The sequence below is a fragment of the Pelodiscus sinensis genome, chromosome 25, assembly GCF_049634645.1.
Source record: "Pelodiscus sinensis isolate JC-2024 chromosome 25, ASM4963464v1, whole genome shotgun sequence".
NCBI classification, from domain to species: Eukaryota; Metazoa; Chordata; order Testudines; family Trionychidae; genus Pelodiscus; species Pelodiscus sinensis.
The window spans coordinates 7,154,295-7,177,806 of record NC_134735.1 but is presented as its reverse complement, the minus strand read 5'-3'; the positions used below and the strand labels follow the sequence as shown (position 1 = coordinate 7,177,806).

Here is a 23,512-nt window from a genome sequence, read left to right as displayed (position 1 = left end):
CAAGTAATCTCAGACAGGAACTTTCACACCAGGGCAGGGAGAGATTTCCAAATGTGTCCTAGTTTCTCAGAACAGACAGCCATGTGGCTGTTCTTCATACCTTCCCTCCCTACTTTCAACAGGGTGGGACCAGCTTTCATCACTCCCACACTCCTCTTGCTGGATCATGCAGTGGAGCAGCGATAAACCCACATATGCCCGAGGGCAGCCTGGTGGTAAGAGCTAAGAGACTGGCGTCAGGTCTCTGGGTGCTATTCCAGCCCTGCCATGGACATGCTTTGTGCCATTTCTTCCCTGTGTGCCTGGGTTTCACCATCTGCAAAATGGGGAGAAAGATACCTTGGAGGGATGCTGTGAGGCTTAATTAAAGCTTGTCAAGTGCTTTGAGATCCTTGGATGGAAGAGCCCGTAGGTGAAAAGTGCTGGGACGATAGATGCAGACAGATACAGTGCCTCAGTACAAGGCTGATTGGCACTTTAGAGACAGACAGAAGGAAGTTGAAAGAGCAACACGTGAAGAGCTTGGTGTTTCCAGTGGAACGCTGCGATTTTTCCAAAACATGATGGGTGAGAGGAGCCTGGATTCTGTGCTGTGTCTCCAGAGATACAGCCCAGAGGGATAAGGAGAAAGGCAGCTTTAAGCCATTTCTGGGTGTGGGGTGGGGCTGCATAACCCCTGGTTTACATTAGATCCCAGGAATTGCTCTAATTTATGGCCATTCCACAGCCCAGAATAACTGTAGTGCAGAGCTCCCTGGCCACAAGCCCTTCTCCCATCGGGATGTCCTGGTACCAGAGGCGGATCAGGGACAATGCAGAGGCCTTTTGCCAGTTCCATGCTGGCTTGGGAGGCCCCCTGCTCTGAGGGCGTTTACCCAAGGCCGTCTTTGCCTGCTATCTACCCCTCCTATTGCTGAGTATAATGGAGACTCACCAGTGGTCCCCAACCTTTCGGGGCTGCTGAGCGCCTGAGGGCAGGGCCGCTCACGTGCTACGCACCCGGGGCTAGCACCACGCATGTGCCACGCACCCGGGACAGGGGCCACCCATGCGCCATGCACCCAGGGCCAGCACCGCGCATGCGCCGGGGGCGGAGCCGGCCTAGATCATTTGGTAGGTGCACATAAATGCCCCGGTGGGCGCCGTGGCGCCCGCAGGCACAGTGGTGGGGACCACTGGTAGACTGCAGTCTTCTTTTGGAAGAAGCTTTTCTGGGAGAGAGCTTCCAAAAAATCTTCTTCCAAAAGAGAGTGTCCACACTTCCAAATATCAGAGGGGTAGCCGTGTTAGTCTGAATCTGTAAAAGCGGCGAGGAGTCCTGTGGCACCTTATAGACTAACTGAAGTGTTGGAGCATTAGCTTTCGTGGGCAAAGACGTCACATGCATCTGACGAAGTGAGTCTTTGCCCACGAAAGCTTATGCTCCAACACTTTGGTTAGTCTATAAGGTGCCACACTGCCAAAGCGCATCCAAAAAGTGATCTGCTTTTTCGACAGATCACATCCACACTGAATGGACGCTATCTCGCATTTCAGCTGTGATTACTATGGACAGAGTGGCCACCAGAGCACCTGTGCTTTTTCCTCTTTCTCTTCTTTCGAAAGAACTCCCTCTTCCCCGTCCACACACGCCTTTTTCCCAAAGAGCTATTTGGGAAAAAGGCTTCTTCCTTGTAGAAAGAGGTTTACCAATGTCGGAAAAACCCCTCTGTTCTTTTGATATTTTTTTTGAAAGTGTGGATGTAACTGAAGATTTTGGGGGGAAATGGTCATTTTTACGAAAAAAAAATTCTGTAGTGTAGACATAGCCTCAGATGAGTGGGTCTCTTTGTGCCCTGTGCCTGGCTCAGGGTGAAGATGGGTCAGGGGATCTGAGGGACACAAGGCTCATATTAGAAACACAGCTCCCCTGCCCCCCAGCAAGAACTGAGGGAAATGAGAATCACACTAGATCCACTTTTGCCTACAGATTGTTTTTTTTAAAAAGTCTTTACACGTTTACTCTGGTATCAAAATCCTTCCTTCAAAAACATCTGCATCCAGCCCTTGACTTTCCTCAAGCAGCTGCTTCAGCTCCCCATAAGAAATGGTACATCACACTCCCTGCAACTGAGAACTTTGTCACCTTACAATCTGTAAGCTGATTATTCCCTGCACCAGGAGCATGGCTGGAGGAGGGTTTCTCTTCTGCTCCCTTGAAAGAATAGCACATTGGCTGATAACCTGGGCCCTGGTTCTGATCTCGCTTATACTGGGAACTGCATGGGTTTTGCTGGAATCCCTTCTGACTTGAGCAGGGGTAGGACCAAGGTTTGTAAAATGAACAGATGAGCAGCGGTGAAAGTAACTTAAAATGTCTTACAGGTACTTTCCTATTGCAACCCGGGTCCCTGCCAGCTCTTTCAATGGCTTCTGCTGCAGCTTAGCCCAGTCTTGCCGGAGCTGTGCACCAGGGCACCCCCGCTTCCTTCCACCTCTGTAGATGGGTCTTTACAAAGTGTAGCAGAACGAAAGGACACTTGGGCTGTGTCTAGACTGCACCCCTTTTGTGGAAAAGGGATGCAGATTAGACACAGCGCAATTGCAAATTTAAATCTCCCCCGCTTCATTTGCATGAACATGGCTGTTGCTTTTTTCCGGCTCGGGGCTTTGCCGGCAAAAAGCGCCAGTCTAGACGGGGATCTTTTGGAAAATAAAGCCTTTTCCGAAAGATCCTTTATTCCTCTTTAAATCAGATGGGTGTTTACAAAGTGTAGCAGAACGAAAGGACAGTTGGTGTTTGGGTTCGGTCCTGTCTGGGGAAGCATCCAAACTCCTGCTCCTTTATCTGAATGTCCTGAAACTGGTTCTCACCAATAATTGACCCCAGTGTAAAGTGGGAGGAACTCCACTGAGTCAGTGGAATGAGACGGGTGTAAAACCAGCACCAGGGAGAACAAAGTAAGGCTGGTTTCCGTAGAATTAGCTGGAGATCTCCCAAGACTAGGAAGCTTTAGCACAAGGTTTCTAGCATGTTTGCCCCTAGTCCCAACTAGGAGAGCCCTGCACACAGAAGCCTTTGCTTTGGATTCAGCACAGAGAAAAACCAGACAGGGAAGGGGGAATATACCTCTCAAAAAAAGAGAAAGGGCTCGGGGAATTTCCTATTTGTTTCTGTCCAGTTTGTCCCATCCCACGCCAGTCCCCAGTGTCTGTTAGAAAGCAGACATCTCTCTATCCCCAGATCCCACTGCACTTCAAGCAGAATAAGCTTTCATCAGTCAGGGATGGGTTAGGGTTGCAGCACTAAAATATCTGCCATCTCGTGGGACTGTTGTCTCTGGAGACACCCTCCATTCTTTGTCCTAAGTGCATGGGGACTCGGTGAAAAAGACAGTCCATGGCCAGGAATCCCTGATGCTGCCTGTCTTTGTAAGGAGTTACTATTTGAGCTTTTGAAAGTTTCCTTGCAGTGCTGGGCTCTGAAAACTCTATTGTTGGGCCAGATACAGTCCTTAGAGACCAGTCCATTGGTTCCTGGTGTACATTTGAAAACAGTGACAACCTTGCTCTATTCTCTCCTTAGAAAAATGCATCCTTAGCCCCTGGGTCACACCAGTATGTAGCAAAAAGAGCTTTGCAAGTAAATTGGACCAGGTGGAGGGAGTCTTGCAGTCTTGGCTTTGGTATTTCTTAGGCTTAAATAGGGTTGCTAGGTGTCCGGTTTTGAACTGGACACTCCAATATTTGAGCTTTCTGTTCAGGAAATAAATTGAGAAAATATAAATGTCCAGTATTTTCTAAATAAGATGTAATGTAGATTGTGATGTAATGTCAAGTGTGTCCAGTATTTTTGTTGAACCTATCAGGCAACTCTAAGCTTAAATGTTTCCCCTCATTCCCTAAAACTGGCTTTACTCCCACTGACCTGCCATCCTAATGAGGAGAGTTAAGAATCACTGAACTTTGCTAGAAGTTTCAAACAATATCTGGATGTAAATCCTTCTGCAAATCTTCATTTGAATTCAAAAGTGAATTTCATTTCTGCTGTGTTTGCAGTACACAGGTGTCTGCTTCTCACAAAGAGCTGAGCTTTCAAGCTTCAGTAGGCGACTTATAAACAGCAATTTTTAAGCAGGAATATTCACCACAAGCAAATTCTGAATCTTCTATTTAATTGTAAAATTAGCAGTTTGCACAGTGGTGGTCAGGTAGTGTACAGATGCCATCCAATCAAATTACCGGTACATGAAAAATACCACATGATTTTCGCAGCCACTAAGATACCATGATCAGGAGCATAATGGACACATTCTGAGGTTCATATATTGACTGTGCACATGGACTGTTCTTAGGGGTCAACAAAAATGTGCAAGTGCTTTTCCACTTCAAATCCAATTGTCCTTTCTGAAAACCATTTCTGGGGGCAAAAATGTGGTAACATTTCATGACTAAATTATTTATTTCCAGCTATATCGCTGGGGATAGCAAAGAAGAAACAAGTTTTCAGGGGGTGTATAGATTAGTAAACTTTCCCCTTCCTACAAGCTGTGTTTTCCCCCTCTCTCTGACGCATGTCAACTGAACTCTAGATCGCAACTACATCGGACCTATGGTAATGAAGCTGTTATAGCACATCTCTTCAGAAAGTCAGTAATGCTTGAATGGCATTTAAGAGGTATTCAGTGAAACCTGTATAAGAGACCACCAATGTAATACAGCCTGTAGTTTTAAGACATAGTCCCCAGAAGTATCCTTAGAAACTATGTTTACACTACAGAGTAAACTCCTCCGCATCCAGGGAACACGTCTGCTCTTCTGAATTTTTTTTCAGAAGAGCAGATGCGCTCTTTCAGAAGCCCTATATTCCTCAAATTTCGGAAAAGCCTCTTCCAAAAAAAGAATCAGAAAAATGTATGCAAATTGTGGAGTGCAATTTGCATACCTTTTTCTGAAAAAGAAGTGTAGACACTGGTCCTGGTTTTCCTCTCACTGCTTACACTGGTGTCAGCTCCCCTGATTTGAAGGAATTACTATAGGGTTATGACCATGAGAGTACATTTCTCTTCCACCTTTAAAAGGACACCTGTGCAGACAAATCTGTTTTTACGAGTCCTTTGAGAAGTTGCTTAAGATAAATTTCACTGTGTGTGACAAAATTCTAGAGGCTAGCACAAAGGAAGCTTTTGTGTACGCTAATCCAGTTCCCTGCATAAGAAACAGTGATGCCTAGTGGTTAGAGCAGGAGCCAGGGAACTAGGGTTCCTGAATTTGATTCCTTGACACAAAGTGGGATACTGGGTATGTCACTTGAGCTCTCTCTGCCTCATTTTGCCCGCTAGTGTGGGATATTGATGTAGGCTTTATTTAATGTTTGCAAACAGCTTCTGATGAAGGGTGCTTCAGCAGGGCAGAGGGTTATCATCATCCATCAAGGAGGACTAATCTAACCTCATCTGGAATGTCTCCAGTTATACATTGCACATGGTAAGAAGTGTCTGCAGGAGGGTGTGAGCTTCTGCTGTACCTCTGAAAGCGCTTCTCAATCAGACGGTACTTCGGAGTTCAGATAGTTCAATTTCCTGGCATTTCAGCAGGGAGGTATTTATTGAAGGTCCTGAGAAGGAGGTCAGTGCCATCAGCCATATTTCAAACCTGCAGTCTGTAATTATCCTTTCTTCCCAGAGGGGATTATACAGGTATTTTCTTTATCTTGAATGCACAACCTGAACCAAGTCCCCATGTCAAAGAGCCTCTCTGGGAAATGCTGTAATCTGCTTACTGGGCCTTTTCAAATGGAAGGATCGAAAGATTCTTGTTTTTTATCTTTTGGCTTTCAAGATTCCTGGGTGCTGATCACTAAATAGAATTTAGAATCTCAAAGGAAAGGAGCAGCAGGAAGAAAGGCAGAAGCCTCCAAGCTGTTCCCACAAGATCAGTAACACCAAGAGATCCTGTGCTCAGGTCAGGTCTTTATACTAAAATTTTCCTTCCAAGTTCAAATCAATACAGTAGATCATGCCTTCAAAGGTGGGCACTTAAATATACTGGACCAAATTAATATTTGAGTAGTTTGAAGGGAGTTGTGGAATCTCTCTCACTGGATGTGTTTAAGGACAGATTGGGTTAGACAATACCTGTCAGGGATCAGATCTGCCTCAAAGCAAGTTTCATGACTTTGCAGAGACCCTGTCAGTCCTATACATTCAACCTACTTAAATTTCCCCTGTGATTTCAGTTGACTACAAATTCTTCTTTACTTTTCCCTCAAAATGTGGTCCGCTGTTGCTATAGACTGTTAAACATATCCTGTGTTTAATCCCAGAAGGTAGCTGAATGTCTGTGGTGGGTTTCATTAACAGCTTGTAACATTTATTAGAGCAGTTGAGTGTTCTTTGGACTGAAAGGTGCTAATTAAGTTAAAGAATGAAACCTGAATACTGTATTGTCTCCTTAAGGAAACAAGCCAATCAAGATTATAACAAAACTATTCAACACATGAGCATAAAGTCCTTTTCATCTTCAAGTTTGGCAAATAGAGGTACGCAAGTAATCTGCATTTAATAATTGCATTTAATTAATTTTGACTTCTTTTATGTTCATGAATTGAGTGCCAATGGATCACAAAATGCTCCAGTGTATTTGTTATTCAGAATCATTCGTGCATTTCTGCAACTAATTCACAAACAGTTCATTGTGAATATTCACAGTTCGTACAGTCTTCCTCAGTTTAACAAGTCACGTGAAATTGTTTCAGTTCTCTGACTGGATGACTTAACTAACAACCTGAATTGCAAATTTTGTAATTCACAGTTAGCAAATATTCAAGGTTAAAATTCACTTTTTGTTACTTTAAAACTCAAATGATCACAGAAAGTGAATAAAATAAATCACAGACACAGTCCCATATAAATTTACTTTTAAACCTCAATTGATAATTTCAGATAACTTTTCTATTGGTCCCTCAGCTCTAGAAATAACTATCCGAGTAATGCTCTTCACAATGCTGTCTGCTGTCTATAGTGAACAATGTTGTAATTTTTATTTTCACCTTCATATCTCTCATGAAAAGTAGGATTCATTACAAAACATTAGCTCTTTCTATTTTTCCTTCATAATTAAATATAATATTCCTTTAAGTCATGCAGCTGAATCCCTTCATGTCTATATTAGCAAAATTAAAATATAATAAAATCTTTAATTCAGTTATTACTAGCTCTTTATTAATTCAATAGCAAATGCCCCTTTTCATAAATACTGTATTTGCCTCATATTAATTTAGAAAAACATATAGGTTTTGGAAGAGCGAGCAAAAGAAAATAAAATGGAGAGAGAGAAGGAATGAAAATAAAAATAAAGATTTGAGAGTGTCTAAAAATGTAAATGAAAAATTTGAAACTGGAGTTTGGTGCTGATCACAAAGAAAGTTTTTTTAATATATATCAGCAGCCCAGTTTCCGGTGTGTACCACAGTACCAAACTCTTACTTACACACACACACACACACACACACACACACACACACACACACACACACACACACACACACACACACACACACCACACACACACACTCTGCTCAGTAGCCTTAAGCATCATAGGTTTATTCATTTCGGCAATGGTATATGGGATCTTTATGTATTTAAACAGTATAATCCATTTTACAGTAATATGCTTGAGAGATTTTCACTGTATTTCCTATAGAAGCGCCTGAATTTGTGTGGCTTGGATCTACATAATCTTAATGGAGAGAACAAAGATTCGGTGTCTTTTCGAAACCCTATATAAGCCGTGTTAATGTTGCTATCAATTTGTTAAAATGTATTTAGATTCTAGAAGGGTGAAAGAGCCTTCAGCAAAGATTAGACTGAAATAGTAATACAAAAAATATTTCTCTTCATGGAGAACTTGCTGCCAATCCACAGAACATTTGGGGAGGGCTTTGATTTGAACTTCAAACCACAGTAATGTAAATATGCCAGTCCACCTGCCATTTTGGAGTCACTGGGTGGCGTGGAGCTAGGTAGCTGTAAGGAAAAGACACCAGTATGACTGGCCTCCATCAGACGCCAGGTTATGTAATGCCAACATGAGTTAAGAATCATTTTGCAGAACAACAGATGTCAAGAAATTGATCCCTCCTGGCATTTATGGTGGCAATTATTAACCAATTTGAGCTGGTTGAAAAATATCTGTCCATGTTTTTTGTTCAGTGTAAAATGGCTTTTCAACAAAACAGGATTGTTCATAAAACATCAATTTTCATCAACATTTTTACAGGAGAAAAAAAATCCCAGCCAGTTCTAATAAGTGTCAGATTGAATTCAATGATCAGCATGAAACAGGCAGCTATCCTTATGAAAGGCTTGTTTTAACTGCAGATGTTAACCCAGCCGTACATTCTCGTCACTTTTATAATTGTTCTGATCACTTGTTGATTGGAATGGCCCTTCCTGCATGTTATGCACTTAGAGCACGGGTCAGGAACATCTGTCCCCAGCTTGCCCGGAACTGCCCCCCACCAAAGCACATTGGGGAGCTGGGCTGGTGCTCCAGCCCTGTGGCCCCCTCCCGTCCAAACCCTGCGCACCTACTCCACTCCTGCACCTTACCTCCCACCCAGACCCCTGGCAGCCCCTTCCCACACACAGAACTCTTCATTTTTGCCCCACCCTATCTCTTGGGGAGCCCAGAAAATCTACTAGCCTGGGCCCCCATAGGCTCTGGTGTGCAAAGGGAATGTGGAAAGTGTTTTTCTGCTTCCCAGTCGGGAGGGCGGGAGGAGTCTTCTGACTTTTGTGTGGCCCCTGACTGATAATGTTATGGGTCTGCAGCTCCTGACCCAAAAACAGGTTCCCCACCCCAGCTTAGAGCAATCCTGAATATTTCTGGGAAAAGACAGGCAGTGACTCCTGCTAATACCACGGCAGACAAAACAAACACAATTCCGCTTTCTCTCACTCGGTGCACACAGCGTTGTCAAAATCTCTGCCCTGGGTATTTGCTAAGCACAGACAGTTTAGCAGGGATTTTTATGCATCTGATTACTGTCTATCTGTAATGAGCCTGCAGGGAGTTAATGGTGCCTACCGATTAGAGGAGGGAACTGCATATCAGGAGGCCTCACTGTCATCATTGGCTCACTGAGTAACTTTGAGCAATTTTCTTAACCAACTTCTATTAATGCTACTTATATGGCCCATCAACACAGTATCTGAGTGCCTTCTAGTCTTTAATGAATTTATCCTCACTACATCCCTCTAAGGCAGACTATTATTCCCATTGCACAGGTGGGAAACTGGGGCACAGATAGACTAGAGCCCAGATCCACAAAGATATTTAGGCCCCTAGCTTCCATTGATTTCAGTGGGAGTTAGGAGCTAAAATATCTTTGCAGATCTGGCCCTAAGTGACTTGCTCAAGGTTAGAAAGTAAATCTGAGGCAAAGCTGGGAATTAACTGCACATCTCCCAAGTCCCACACTAGGGCATGTCTACACTAGGAAATTATTTAAAAAGAACTAAATTCAAAATAATAACTCCCGAAATGTTTGTTTTGAAATAACCTTATTCCCTGAGGAAAGCAGGAGTACAGATTTAGAAATAACTAGCCTGTTATTTCAAAATAGCGGGCTTGGTAGTGTGGCATTGGAAAAGGTACAGAAAAGGGCAACAAAAACGATTAGTGGTTTGGAATGGATCCCATATGAAGAGAGATTAAAAAGACTTAGATGTTTCAGCTTAGAAAAGAGGAGACGAAGGGGGGATATGATAGAGGTCTATAAAATTATGACTGGTGTGGAAAAAGTGAATAAGGAAAAGTTATTTACTTATTCACACAATACAAGAACTAGGGATCACCAAATGACATTAATAGGCAGCAGTTTTAAAACAAGCAAAAGGAAGTTTTTCTTCATGCAGCGCATAGTCAACCTGTGGAACTCCTTGCCAGAGGATGTTGTGAAGACTAGGACTTTAACAGGGTCCAAAAAAGAGGTAGATAGATTCATGGTGGTTAGGTCCATCAATGGCTATTAGCTAGGTTGGGTAGGAATCGTGTCCCTAGCCTCTGTTTGTCTGGAAATGGATGACAGGAGAGAGATCACGAGAGGATTACCTGTTGTGTTCCCTCCCTCTGGGGCATCTGGTATTGGCCACTGTTAGCAGACACGATACTGGGCTAGATGGACCTTTGGTCTGACCCAGTATGGCCATTCTTATGTTCCTATGGACGCTCTGCTTATTTTTTCAAATAAGAGGGGTTATTTCGAAATAACTCCCTAGTGCAGACTAGGGCCTAGTGTCTCAACCTGTCCTATCGGTGCCTCCATTTTCCCATTTGTGAACCTGGATTTGCTGAGCTTTTGCAAACCCCCTGGAGCTCACTGAATGAGGCAAGATCTTTGGCTGCGTTCAGTGTTCTCATTTACATGCGGTTCATCATAAGCAATTTTTATTTTTTGTTTTTAGAGGATATTGTGCTAACTAACACCAGTGTGAGCTTTTAGCCACACATGAAAAGATCCCTCGAGTCACAAAATCAGTTCAGTCCAGTACCGAAGAGATCCAGAACAAGCCAAGAGAAAAATGTATCTGAGAGTTGCAGGGGGAGTGTCTGTTCATGGCTGGTGGAGACTGGAACATGACGCGCCAGAGAGATGAGCAGAGTCTGGGAGATTGTGTCTCAGCCTAGTCGTCTCACCTTTGGAGATGGAGCTCATGCAGATCAGGACCTGTCCAGCCAGTCCAGATGGAACAAGGACTGACTGGATCCCTCATAACCCAGCCCCTAAGTACTTTGGTGCCTGGGGCTAGATAAGCAACTGAGATAGAGGGGAAGAGGGTCCGCACCAAGCCAGAATTGCAAGCCTTCTGCATGTCAGAGAACTCTGGCCATGAGCTGAAGCGGCAGAGTTCAGCTCCAGGACTGACTCCTCATGGGCCCCACCATCCATCCATCGACCTGACCCCTCCTGAACTCCAACACCTCGCTGAAGACTTGCCATCAGTTGCAGAGGTTTCATTTGGGTTCAGCTCTAGCAATGATTGTTTACCACCCTGTGCTACTCCTGCACTCTGAGCTGGCCCCAGGGACATGTCAACTGGCAGCTGCTTGGCCAAAGCCACTTCCCATTGGGCCTCTGTGACCCCTCATATGTCCACTATGGACTTAGGGCACAAACTGCCCCAGACCTCCAGTGACTGATCCCCCTTCCCACACACCCCCAAACCTGCCCAGCTGCCAACTTCTCCCTTGCTTTTGTGGTTCCTCAAGCCTCCGCCTGAGGCCTTCATCTCTCAACTATTCCGGGGGCTGCCTACACATCCTGGCTTTGTCACGGGTCTGCAAAGCCCAAATAGCCTGGGAGAGGCTCTTAAAGTGTCTCCAGCCAAGCCCAGGTGTTCCTAAAAGGCTCTGCAGCCCAGCTGTGCAGGTGCTAGCATGCAGGGGAGTCTCCTGAATTTTTGGAGTTTCACTGAACTGAACCCTGAGGGCAAATGTAGACCTGATCCTATTCAAATCATTAGGAATTAGAGAAGGGTTTCTGTCCCCAGTGAACAAAAGTGTCTGGAATCAGGGTGTCGATTTGGTCCACTCTGCACAGCAGGACATGAAGCTGGACGGGGAGAGGGAAAAGCCTTTGCAAATCTACTCAAACATGTACATTCTTTTTTCCAGCAGCAACTCTCTCTGTGCCCCAGACCCTCTACTGGATCTGCTTCATCCAACAGTGGTACCCAGATACCACAGGAGTTGGGGTGCTAAGGGAATCTGAATAGAGCAGAATTTAGCCCATAGCATCTCCAAAGCATTTTACCCACTTTGAATAAATCAGGGGTGGAGAAACTCAGGCCAGGGAGTTGGATGCAGCCCCGGCTTGTCTGGATCCAGCCCCCAAAGCTCAGCATTGAGGAGTCTGCGCTGGAACTCCAGCCCCCCAGCCACCCACCCACCCACAGGACTGGAGCACATAAAATCTACTAGCCTGGGGCCCCCTAGGCTCTGGTGGGCAAGGGGAATGTGGGGAATGTATTTCTCTTTCTCAGGGGCTTCTCACTTTGCTTCGCACTTATGTGTAGCCCCCGACTGATTTGTCTGTGGGTCATCGGCCCCTAACCCAAAAAGGTCCTCTCCCTCCCCCTCCCCCCCCCCCCCTGGAAGAAATAATCCGCATTTTAAAGAGAAAAAACTCACAGAGGCACAGAGAGATCAAGGCCCACGTCTTGAAAGGCATTAAGGCTCCTTAGCTACCATGGATTTCAATTGATTTCAACAGGAGTTAGAAGTCTAAATATTTTTGGGCCTAAGTAACCTGCCAAAGGTCACAGAGGAAGAGGAGGGATGGCCCAGGGATCAGGGGACAATCAGTGACTCAAAAAACTGGATTCTTTGGGTAATTAAGGTTTTGTGCATTTTCATCTGGGGGGGGTCTTGGATTAGCACCGAGCAGGCAAATAAAGATGAAGGAGAAAGGATAGTCTAGTAGTTAGAGAGATGTAAATGGGGATACCTGAATCTGATTCACAGCTCTGCCACAATGGCCTTGAGTAAGTCACATATCCTCACTGTGCCCACTATAGGAAGGGTGTGAACGCATTGGAGAGGGTCCAGTGAAGGGCAACCAAAATGATTAGGGGGCTGGAGCACATGACCTATAAGGAAAGACTGAGGGATTTGGGTTTGTTTAGTCTGCAGAAGAGAAGAGTGAGGGGGGATTTGATAGCAGCCTTCAGCTTCCTGAAGGGAGGTTCCAAAGAGGATGGAGAGAGGCTGTTCTCAGTAGTGACAGATGGCCGAACAAGGAGCAAGGTCTCAAGTTACAATGGGGAAGGTCTAGGTTGGATATTAGGAAAAACTATTACCCGAGGAGGGCAGTGAAGCACTGGGATGGGTTCCCTAGGGAGGTGGTGGAATCTCCATCCCCGGAGGTTTTTAAGTCTCGGCTTGACAAAGCCCTGGCTGGGTTGATTTAGTTGGGATTGGTCCTGCCTTGGGCAGGGAGCTGGACTTGATGACCTCCTGAGGTCTCTTCCAGCTCTACGATTCTAGTTCCCCACCTGTACAATGAGGATAACAGCAATACCTGGGCAGTACGAAGAGCATACATTAACTATTGTAAGGTGCTTGGATGCCTGCTGTAATGAGGCCTGGTAAGTACCTCGATTGAAAGCCAGACAGTAGCTGAGCCAGGAACAGAACCCAGGATTTCCTGTTAGGCATAACTGCCTGTCTGCTGAAGAAGAGCAACATTTTGCTCCAAGGCTCTGAGTTCTGGGAGGTGAAACGACTTGTTGTGAAACAAAGCCAAGCAGGCAGAGGAAAGTGATGCTTGGAGCAGGCAATCTGGCCTGGTGGAGCTGACGGAGTTTCGCAGGCAAGATGAGTATCATTTCTGAGCGGTGTGCTGGGTATTCGCAGCACGGAGACATTACTGAGCTCCCCAGGTTTATGACTGTGCAGATATGCTGATAATCTCATTCTGTTCCAGTTGGGGCAGCACCAGGGGAGATGACAGCAGAAATATACTGAGCCGGGAGCTTTTGTTAGGTAAAACAAGTGCTCAAGGCAGTAAGGACATGCCTGTCCTGAGAGCCCCGAGCCTGCTGCCTACACGAAGCATAATAGGATGCGGGGGTTGATTAAACTGCATCTCAGAACTCAGCCTACTCTGCCAGTGCCCTGCTGCTGGTGTCTGCACTCTGCTGGGAACTGCCTGCAATTGGCAGGCTGGGCTTGTGGGCATTCAAAGTACTTTGCAGCCCACTTTACAAGCCAACCGTGGGGGAAGCTCTCCTGCATTTAGCCACCAGACATGTATGGAGAATAAGATACATAAGAAAACTGGAGTGCAAAGTTGGTTCCACAGAACATAAGAATGGCCGTACTGGGTCAGACCAAAGGTCCATCTAGCCCAGTATCCTGTCTGCCGACAGTGGCCAGCACCAGGTGCCCCAGAGAGGGTGGACCGAAGACAATGATCAAGCGATTTGTCTCCTGCCATCCTTCCCAGCCTCTGACAAACAGAGGCCAGGGACACCAATTCTGTCCCCTGGCTAATAGCCTTTTATGGACCTAACCTCCATGAAATTATCTAGCTTCTCTTTAAACTCTGTTATAGTCCTAGCCTTCACAGCCTCCTCTGGCAAGGAGTTCCACAGGTTGACTACGCGCTGTGTGAAGAAGAACTTTCTTTTATTAGTTTTAAACCTGCTACCCATTAATTTCATTTGGTGTCCTCTAGTTCTTCTATTATGGGAACTAATAAATAACTTTTCTTTATTCACCCTCTCCACACCACTCATGATTTTATAGACCTCTATCATATCCCCCCTCAGTCTCCTCTTTTTTAAACTGAAAAGTCCCAGTCGCTTTAACCTCTCCTCATATGGGACCCGTTCCAAACCCCTCATCATTTTAGTTGCCCTTTTCTGAACCCTTTCCAAGGCCAAAATATCTTTTTTGAGGTGAGGAGACCACATCTGTACACAGTATTCAAGATGTGGGCGTACCATAGTTTTATACATGGGCAGTAAGATATTCTGTGTCTTATTTTCTATTCCTTTCTTAATAATTCCTAACATCCTATTTGCCTTTTTGTCTGCCGCTGCACACGGTGTGGAAGTTTTCAGAGAACTGTCCACGATAACTCCAAGACCTCTTTCCTGATTTGTCATAGCCAAATTAGCCCCCATCATACTGTACCTATAGTAGGGGTTATTTTTCCCGATGTGCATTACTTTACACTTATCCACATTACATTTCATTTGCCATTTTGTTGCCCAATCACTCAGTTTTGGTGAGATCTTTTTGGTGTCCCTCACAGTCTACTTCTGTCTTGACTATCCTAAACAGTTTTGTATCATCCGCAAACTTTACCACCTCACTGCTTACCCCTTTCTCCAGATCATTTATGAATAAGTTGAAAAGGATTGGTCCCAGGACTGACCCTTGGGGTCACCACTAGTTACCCCTCTCCATTCTGAAAATTTACCATTTATTCCTACCCTTTGTTTCCTGTCTTTTAACCAGTTCTCAGTCCAAGAAAGGACCTTCCCTCCTATCCCATGGCCATGTAATTTACACAAGAGCCTTTGGTGAGGGACCTTGTCAAAGGCTTTCTTAAAATCTAAGTGTACTATATCTACTGGATCCCCCTTGTCTGCATGTTTGTTAACCCCTTCAAAGAACTCTAATAGATTAGTAAGACATGATTTCCCTTTACAGAAACCATGTTGACTTTTGTCCAACAAATTATGTTCTTTCTACATGCCTCACAATTTTATTCTTTACTATTGTTTCGACTGATTTGCCCGGTACTGAAGTTAGGCTTACCGGTCTGTAATTGCCAGGATCGCCTCTAAAGCCCTTTTTAAATATTGGTGTCACGTTGGGTACCTTCCAGTCATTAGGTACGGAAGCCGATTTAAACGATAGGTTACAAACCATAGATAATAGTTCCGTAATTTCCCATTTGAGTTCTTTTAGAACCCTTGGATGAATGCCGTCTGGTCCCGGAGATTTGTTAACATTAAGTTTTTCTGTTTGTTCCAAAATCTCCTCTATTGACACTTCAATCCGGGACAGTTCCTCAGATTCATCACCCACAAAGGACGGTGCAGATTTGGTAATCTCCCCAATGTCCTCAGCCGTGAAGACTGGAGCAAAGAAATCATTTAGTTTCTACGCAATGGCTTTATTGTCCTTGGTTGCTTCTTTTAGATCTCGATTATCTAGGGGACCCACAGGTTTTTTAGCGGGCTTCCTGCTTCTAATGTACTTAAAAAACATTTTGTTATTTCTTTTTGAGTTTTTGGCTAGCTGTTCCTCAAAATCTTTTTTTGCTTTTCTTATTACATTTTTACACTTGATTTGACAGTGTTTATGTTCCTTTCTATTTATCTCACTAGGATTGGACTTCCACTTCTTAAAAGATACCTTTTTGTCCCTCACTGCTTCTTTTACATGGTGGTTAAGCCACAGTGACTCTTTTTTAGGTCTCTTGCTATGTTTTTTAATTTGGGGTATACATTTTAAGTTGAGCCTCTATTATGGTGTCTTTAAAAAGTTTCCATGCAGCTTGCAGGGATTTGGCTCTAATCATTGTGCCTTTTCGAGCATGTGGACTCGAAGGACAATGCTTCAATATTTTCGTAGATTCCAAGGCCAGAAAGGACAGGACCACTGTGATCATATAGTTATCTTTCCTATACAGCGCGGGCCAGTGAACTCCCCCAAAATTAGTCCTAGGGCAGATCTTTTAGAAAAACAGCCTGTCTGGATTTTAAAAGTGCCAGTGAAGAAAAAGGAGAAAGTTCAAGTAACTCTAATAAACTAACCTCAGATCCTGCCCTCTCTCTCCCCCATGACCAGACAGGGCCTGAGACATAATGTGCCCTGCTAGTTCAACTGCACCAGGAGCAGTGGCAGGACCAGAGTGGGCAAGGCACGGTGCCCCAGGATGCCAAACTAAGCTTGTTACCTCCACGCCAGGTGCTCACAGAAGAGTTTGTCATTAGTAAGAATAGTCAATTAACAGCATTCATGTGTTAATTTATCAGTTACATTTTAAACGCTCGTATCGGCTTCACATTGCTGCTGTGAACTCAGCTTCCCTGGTGGCTTTGTTTGTTTCAGTATGTTCACACTCGCGCAGTCCCTGCACCGTGTGCTGTGGGAACCCCTCAACATAGCTAGAACGTGTCACAATGTTTCATTCAAAAATGGATTTTGATTAAAAATGGCCTTTAAAAAAAACAAAAAATGTTTTTAAATTTTTGGATGGAAAAAACTAAATCAGAAAAGTTTTCAGTTGCCCCTCATTTCTCTCCAGTTTCCTCTACCCCATCGTCCCATCTCCTCAGAAACAAAATGGTCAGAAGGGAGAGAAGAAAAAACAAAATCCAAACTTTTTCAGGCGTTACAATCTGGACAGCATCACAAGAATGTTCAGTACAATGAAATGTTTAAAAAGAATTGCAAAGCATAACTCGTCTGTTCTGACCAGCTCTAGGCATTACTCCAATCCAACATCACGGATGCCTAAAGAGAACCTCGGAGCAGCAGCACAGTTCAATAGAATTCAGCAGCCGCCAGCAAGGCTGCGCAAAAACTCAAATCCCCCAGCTTTACAAATGCCAGTAGAAAAAATGGCCGTCTATCGGGGTATGTGGGACAGCTCCACCTTGGGGCCTGTCAGCAGGCACTCTGGCTAAGCAATATTCCATGTGGCAACTCATAATAAATAGAAAGTTGGAGGTTCCTTTTAGAATCTGTGAATCGGGCCTGATCTGCCCCCCGATCTCCCTTTCCTAGGCTGCTACCTTCTGTCTTCCTTGAAATAGCCTCCCAATCTTCGCTCAGTGCCTGTTTCACGCTTTTGTCCCACGGTGTCTCCCACACCCACCTAGTCTCCTTTAAAGAGCATTTGTACGTGATCTGTTATGCAGCGACTTGAGTTATCGCTCCAATAAGTGTGGTGACTTAACCAAGACCGTAGAAAGTGATAGAACCTGAAACAAAACCCCGGGGACCTGCTGCCCAATCTAATCCTGGAAGCCTGTGTGATGGCTGCCATCTTGGCCAATGCCGGGAACTAAACTGGAAACTTCCAGAGCTAAAAATGTGAGTCCCAACACTTGAACTAAAAAGCCAAGCTCAGCCCCTCAAGCTGTGGATTGGGTACAGGAGGTATCTCTGTGGGCCAAGCACACTTCCTCCAAGGCATCAACTCATGAGGAAGAATCCATGTTCCAAATTCACATCTCCCCAAAGGAAACGGCCAGGGTAACTTTTAAAGAACACACCCAGGGAGCAGCCAAGCAACCTCCTCTGAACCTGGCTTTCTTAAAAAAAGACTTTCTACTTCCAACAGAGGGGGAAGAATTCATTTCAAAACATCTAATTAAGCAGTGAGTCATGACAAGGTGCGTGAAACTCGGAGATAACATATGCCCGGGAGGCTTTCTGAAGGCTGAGACAAAAACCAAGGCCTTCCACTGTGCCCGCCATGTTTTATCTCACATTAACACACACCTTGTTGTAGTGTCCTGCTGCAGTTATAAGGCATTAAAATATCATTTTAATGAAGGGATGTCGATGCAGACACAGCAAAAAGCCTTCTTTTGATCTTTGTGTGTGTGATTATTAGTGAGTGTGTGTCTGTATGCGTGCATGTGCAGGCTCACACAGAGTGGAGAGAAACAACTCTCCAAATAGTGGTCTTTTATTTTACAAAATGATACTGCATCTTTCCTTTCTTTTTGCAGGATATGATGTAACAGTAATGGCCTATGAATATACTTAAATCATTAACAGCTCCCCCCCCCCTCCAAATCAGGCTTCGTGTTCTATTACAGGCAGTCCCCGGGTTACGTACAAGATAGGGACTGTAGGTTTGTTCTTAAGTTGAATTTGTATGTAAGTCGGAACTGGTACATATTGTAGGGGAAACTCTAGCCAAACATTTCTCCAGAGCTCAGTTTTATTCTCCCACACCTCACTTCCCTCAGTCCTTTATTCTCAAGCTGAGGTGTCTGCTGAGAAAAGCCGCTCCGCGTCTCCCTGGTCTGCTGGGAGGGGGCGCTAGCTTCGCGTCTCCCTGGTCTGCTGGGGGGGGGGGGGCGCTAGCTTCGCGTCTCCCTGGTCTGCTGGGGGGGGGGGGCGCTAGCTTCGCGTCTCCCTGGTCTGCTGGGGGGGGGGGGCGCTAGCTTCGCGTCTCCCTGGTCTGCTGGGGGGGGGGCGCTAGCTTCGCGTCTCCCTGGTCTGCTGGGGGGGGGGGGGCGCTAGCTTCGCGTCTCCCTGGTCTGCTGGGGGGGGGGGGCGCTAGCTTCGCGTCTCCCTGGTCTGCTGGGGGGAAGCAGCTAGTGCGGGGTTGCCTCACCCCGTTTGTAAGTAGGGATCCAATGTAAGTCAGATCCATGTAACCTGGGGACTGCCTGTAATTACAACTGAATTCTTACACATACTGAAATAAACAAAAAATAAAATCACTCCCCTAACACCAACATAAAACTCTACGAGAGTCCCAGCCAGCCACTGTCCTACACACGAAGTTCCCACTGAAAATTCTATGGGTGAATCAGGGCTTTTAATTTTGCTGTAGGATTTTTTTAAATCTTGAAACCTGAAGAATTATGCACAGGACTAGTCCATATAAATACCTATCCCTCACACTCCCGCCTTCATTCCATCCATTGGCTTGTTACTCCACTTGTTGCATTTTGTCTTAATTTAGGGCTCGTCTAGACTACATCCCTCTGTCAAAAGACGGATGTTAATGAGCCCGATCGAAAGTGCAAATGAAACGCGGATTTAAATATCCCACAGTTCATTTGCATATTCATGTCCAATCGCTGTTTTGAAAAAGGGTATTTCGAAAGTGAAACCACGGTCTAGACGTGGTTCTTTTGAAAAAAAAATTTTTTCAAAAGAACCCGTACTCTTCATTTTTTCAGGAGTATGGGTTCTTTCGAAAAAGGGTTGGTTTTTTTTCCCAAAAGAACCATATCTAGACTGCAGTTTCACTTTTGAAATAAACTTTTTTGACACAGCAATTGGATGCAAATATACAAATGAAGCATGGGATATTTAAATCTGCACTTCCCTTTGCACTTTTGATCGGGCTCGTTTACATCTCTCTTTTGACAGAGGGTTGTAGTCTAGACATAGCCTTAGACTCTAAGCTCTTTGAGGTAGGAACTTAGTTTCTATGACCTGGTGCACACTGGGACTTTACATTGAATTTAACTGCATATGGTCAATTTTCTAAACAATGCACCCACGCTATCAAGCCTGTCGCATTGACCTTAAGTGCCACTGAAGCTGATGTTGGTTACTCCTGATTTCATGAGTAACTCTGTTCCTGACCTTGCATGATTCAGTTTACAGTAGTGTAGATGCAGCATTGGTGAAAGTTGAGGCTATTGGCCTCCAGGAGGCATCCCATATTTCCCTGCTCTGATCTCTTTGGCCAGAACTTGCGCCTCTACTGCTCTCCAGGTAAACAGGAAAAGCCCCAGGAAAATTTGAATTTCATTCCCAATATGTCTCCACACTACCTGACACTATGGGGTCCTGATCCTGATTGGAGCTATGACGCTCCGCTATCAACAGCAAAATATCCTCAGCTGACAAATCAAACAAATTCAAATACATGAATAAAGACAGCAAGAGCCCGATCCTGCTGCCTCTGATATCAAGGGAAGATTTACCTCTTCCTTCAGACCCTTAGTCTATAAATGCATTGGATGCAAATAGCTATTTACATTGGATGCATTTCGCTGATACTTAAGAATTATGAAGCACCAAAGCCAAACTGTTTATTTATAAGATTGCATTGCACTGTTGACATCTAAGCTCTCTTTCAGTACTCTCTCTGTTCCGCCTCACTGCTGCCTGTAAGCACCCATTTGCCAGACCACCATGACCACCATGACCATGCCGTAGCTTTTCAGGCAGACGTGCCCTCTGCTGGTCTCACAATGGATATGTATCTTAAAGGCGCTAAGGTACCTAGGAGATCTAGGTTTTCTACTGAACAAAAAGGCTTTATCATAAAGTTTCAAACATTCCAGAAAGGGCGTGAATGTGACAACCAAATAAACCTCCTGACTTCTGAGCTCAAATGGCAGCCGTTCAATGTAAAACTCAGTGGCACCACACGCAACTTTCACATGCAGAAGAACACTTCTCTCCACCTTCTAAAAGACAGCACAGTGAAGCCTGGTTAAGCGACCCTGCTTTGAGCTCCCGCTGTCTGGTTTTGGAAATGTGTTGTGCCTCCCATATAGCTGTTTGTCTGAAGATGCTTTTTAATGTCAGAGTGTGAGCAGCTGTCTCACGCCTCAAAGACACAACGAGAGCAGGTGAAAGAGCAGAAAATGCCATTGAGTTCAATCCATCAGGGCAGCCAAGCCCTAAACTAAATTCTTACCGTGAACTCAGAGGGATTGTTTGACTGTTCTGGTTAAATAACAGTACTGGGGAAAAATATATTCCCCTTCTCAGTTAAGGCTTTCTCTGAAAAATGGATATGGAAAAGAGGCATTTCTAAAGCACTTTCTAACAAGAGGATGCATAACAGGTGCATGGCAGGGAGTGGAGATTGTGCATGTGTGGAATAGTTGAAATATCTATAGAACCCTGATTTAGTGATTTAAGGTTTTACATATTTTGTTCTGAATTTTTCTCCTGTTATTCTTATCTCTTACCATGTTTGCAATGAGGAGGAAGGATGGTCCAATGGTTGGATCACTAGCCTGCCCCTAAGAAGACCTTGGTTTAATTCCCATCACAGGCTTCCTGTGTGACCTTGGGCAAATCACTGAGGGCACATCTATACTACATAGAAGATTGACACTGCCACGGTCGATCTTCCGGGGTTTGATTTAGCAGGTGTAGTATAGAACCGCTGGAGTAAACTCAGAGGGCACCCCATTGGTGCCAGTACTCCTGCTCCTTGCGAGGAGTAAGGGAAGCTGATGGGAACGTTTGCTCTCGTTGACCTCCCACTGTGTGGACAGGGATTTAAGATATGTCAACGCTATGTAATTGACATAGCTGGAGTTGTGTATCTTACTTTGTCCTTCCCATGTAGCATAGACCAGGCCTCTGTGACCTTGGGCGAGTCACTTAGAGAATGGCTACACTGCAAACGCAGGTGTGACTACAACATGGATTGACACGTCAGCCTAGCAATCTAGCTGGTGTAGGGAACAGTGGTGGATGTAGCTTTGGCACAGGCTAGCCACACAGTACAACCTGCGGGGGCCTGTGGGTATGTACTCAGGTTGCTGGCCCATGTCGCGGGATCTGTGCTGCCATATCCTTGCTAGATTAAAGCTAGTGTGGCTGTGCCTACCCATACTGCAGTGACGCCTTCGTCTGCAGAGCAGATGGACCTGTAATCTTTCTGCATCTGAGCTAAAAGCCCACGGAAGTTGGTCTATGCCAGCACCTACATTAGGATTCAGAAAATGCCTCACAAATTTCTCTGGCTATTCACAGATTTTGTGAGTCTATGCCTGTGCTCCATCCCACCACGATTCTAGCAAATGCATTTACTGGGACAAATGTCTGTGGAAACAGCAAATTTAAGCTAATTATGAGAATATTTGTGGCAAGTGAATTTTGAATGCATATTCACACCCAAAATCTGGCTAAGAGTTCTGTTTATCCAGTGAGGGAATAGAAGCAATCCGATATGATCCTATATGACCCATCAAAACTAATCTACACAGTGACTTCTGAATAGTCGCAACAACAAAGTGCTCTTGAACAATCTACAGACCCAGGAATTATCCATAGAAATCACCCAGGGAATAATTCCAAATAAAGAATGAATATGAGAACATTGTAAATTGCTCACAGATGATTTGTGAAAAGCAAAGAGGCTCCTCCATTTACAGAATAAATTGTTCCTCCTGCTATAATATCTCCACAAACAGCTGAATGTTCTTGCAGGCGCAAATCCCTAACCTGCTGCCATGCTGAAAGAGCGGAATCAAAACAAAATCTGGCCCTAAATTCTCCAGCCCTGACGGCTATGGGGTACAGAGATACGTAATTGAAAGGAATAGTGTTGTTTTGCTTTATATATACTACACCTTTAAATGTAAAGGAGTCTCCCTGTCTGCTGCTTGGCAGCTGTCATTTTGAGTTTCCTTTCAGAGGCAGAATGATGTGGAGTGAGTCACACACTCCGGACTGATCTTCCACTCTGTGCAATCCATTACATCTGTGTAAAGGGTGTGCAACTGGGTTAAAATGCCACCAAATCAAACAGCAGTGTTTTATCCCTGCTTGCACATAGGTTAATGATACACAAGGTGGAGAGCTACTGGGACTTAGGCTCATCCCCCCCTCGCACTTTATATTTGTTCTTTCTTTGCTGCTTTTCTTATTCTTACATAAAAGCCACTTAGACAGAAGGAGACATGGTTAGCTCTGTGTGCCTGGGAAAACACAACAGATTCACATCAAACCACTTATTTCATCTCCTAAAGCTACATACAAATGAAATGGTATAGGGTGACACTAGCTACCTAAACTATTGACGTTAAAAAAATATTTTGGCAATAAACCCTGGGACTAAATGAAATCTCCTCAGTTGTGACCATACCTGCTGTGGCAAATATCTGAACAAGATGTCTGCAATATTGAATAACTGCCTTTTGCTGCTGTTTTACTCCATTGTTGAACAGATTGCATTAAATCTCAGTCACTCAATGTTAGTATCAATTTGTGCAAAGGGAATATGGATCTGCTCCAGCCAGATCTATAATTACAGTCACTGTACTAAAGAGACGAGGCATAATGTACCCTAGGGACACCCAAGGTGACAGACTAAACAGGCAGAGCTACTGTTTATAAGTATCAGAGGTCTTTGTTGGGAAAGTTATAGAGGTCTCTTAATATTTTGCCGTCCCTTTTTTTTGCTCAAATTTTCTGTAGTTGGCTGCAGTAAAATGATTTAATAGCTCGGGGCATGAAAAACTTCCTGATAAAGATGGGAAAAGGTCACTGTAGAGATTAT

At 44.6% G+C, this 23,512-nt stretch overlaps 1 protein-coding gene and 1 long non-coding RNA gene across 6 annotated transcripts in view; one reads left to right on the top strand and one right to left on the bottom strand.

Annotated features, from left to right (window-relative positions):
* The window catches only part of TFAP2E (transcription factor AP-2 epsilon), a 58,355-nt gene that overhangs the window by 18,717 nt on the left and 16,126 nt on the right, over positions 1–23,512 (bottom strand). The gene's annotated exons all lie outside the window — the stretch shown is intronic.
* LOC142819957 (uncharacterized) overlaps positions 3,770–23,512 on the top strand; it is a 40,321-nt gene continuing 20,578 nt past the window's right edge. For both annotated transcript variants that reach the window (XR_012897647.1, XR_012897648.1), the window contains exon 1: positions 3,770–6,520. This is a non-coding gene — a long non-coding RNA (uncharacterized LOC142819957). The remainder of the gene's footprint in view (positions 6,521–23,512) is intronic.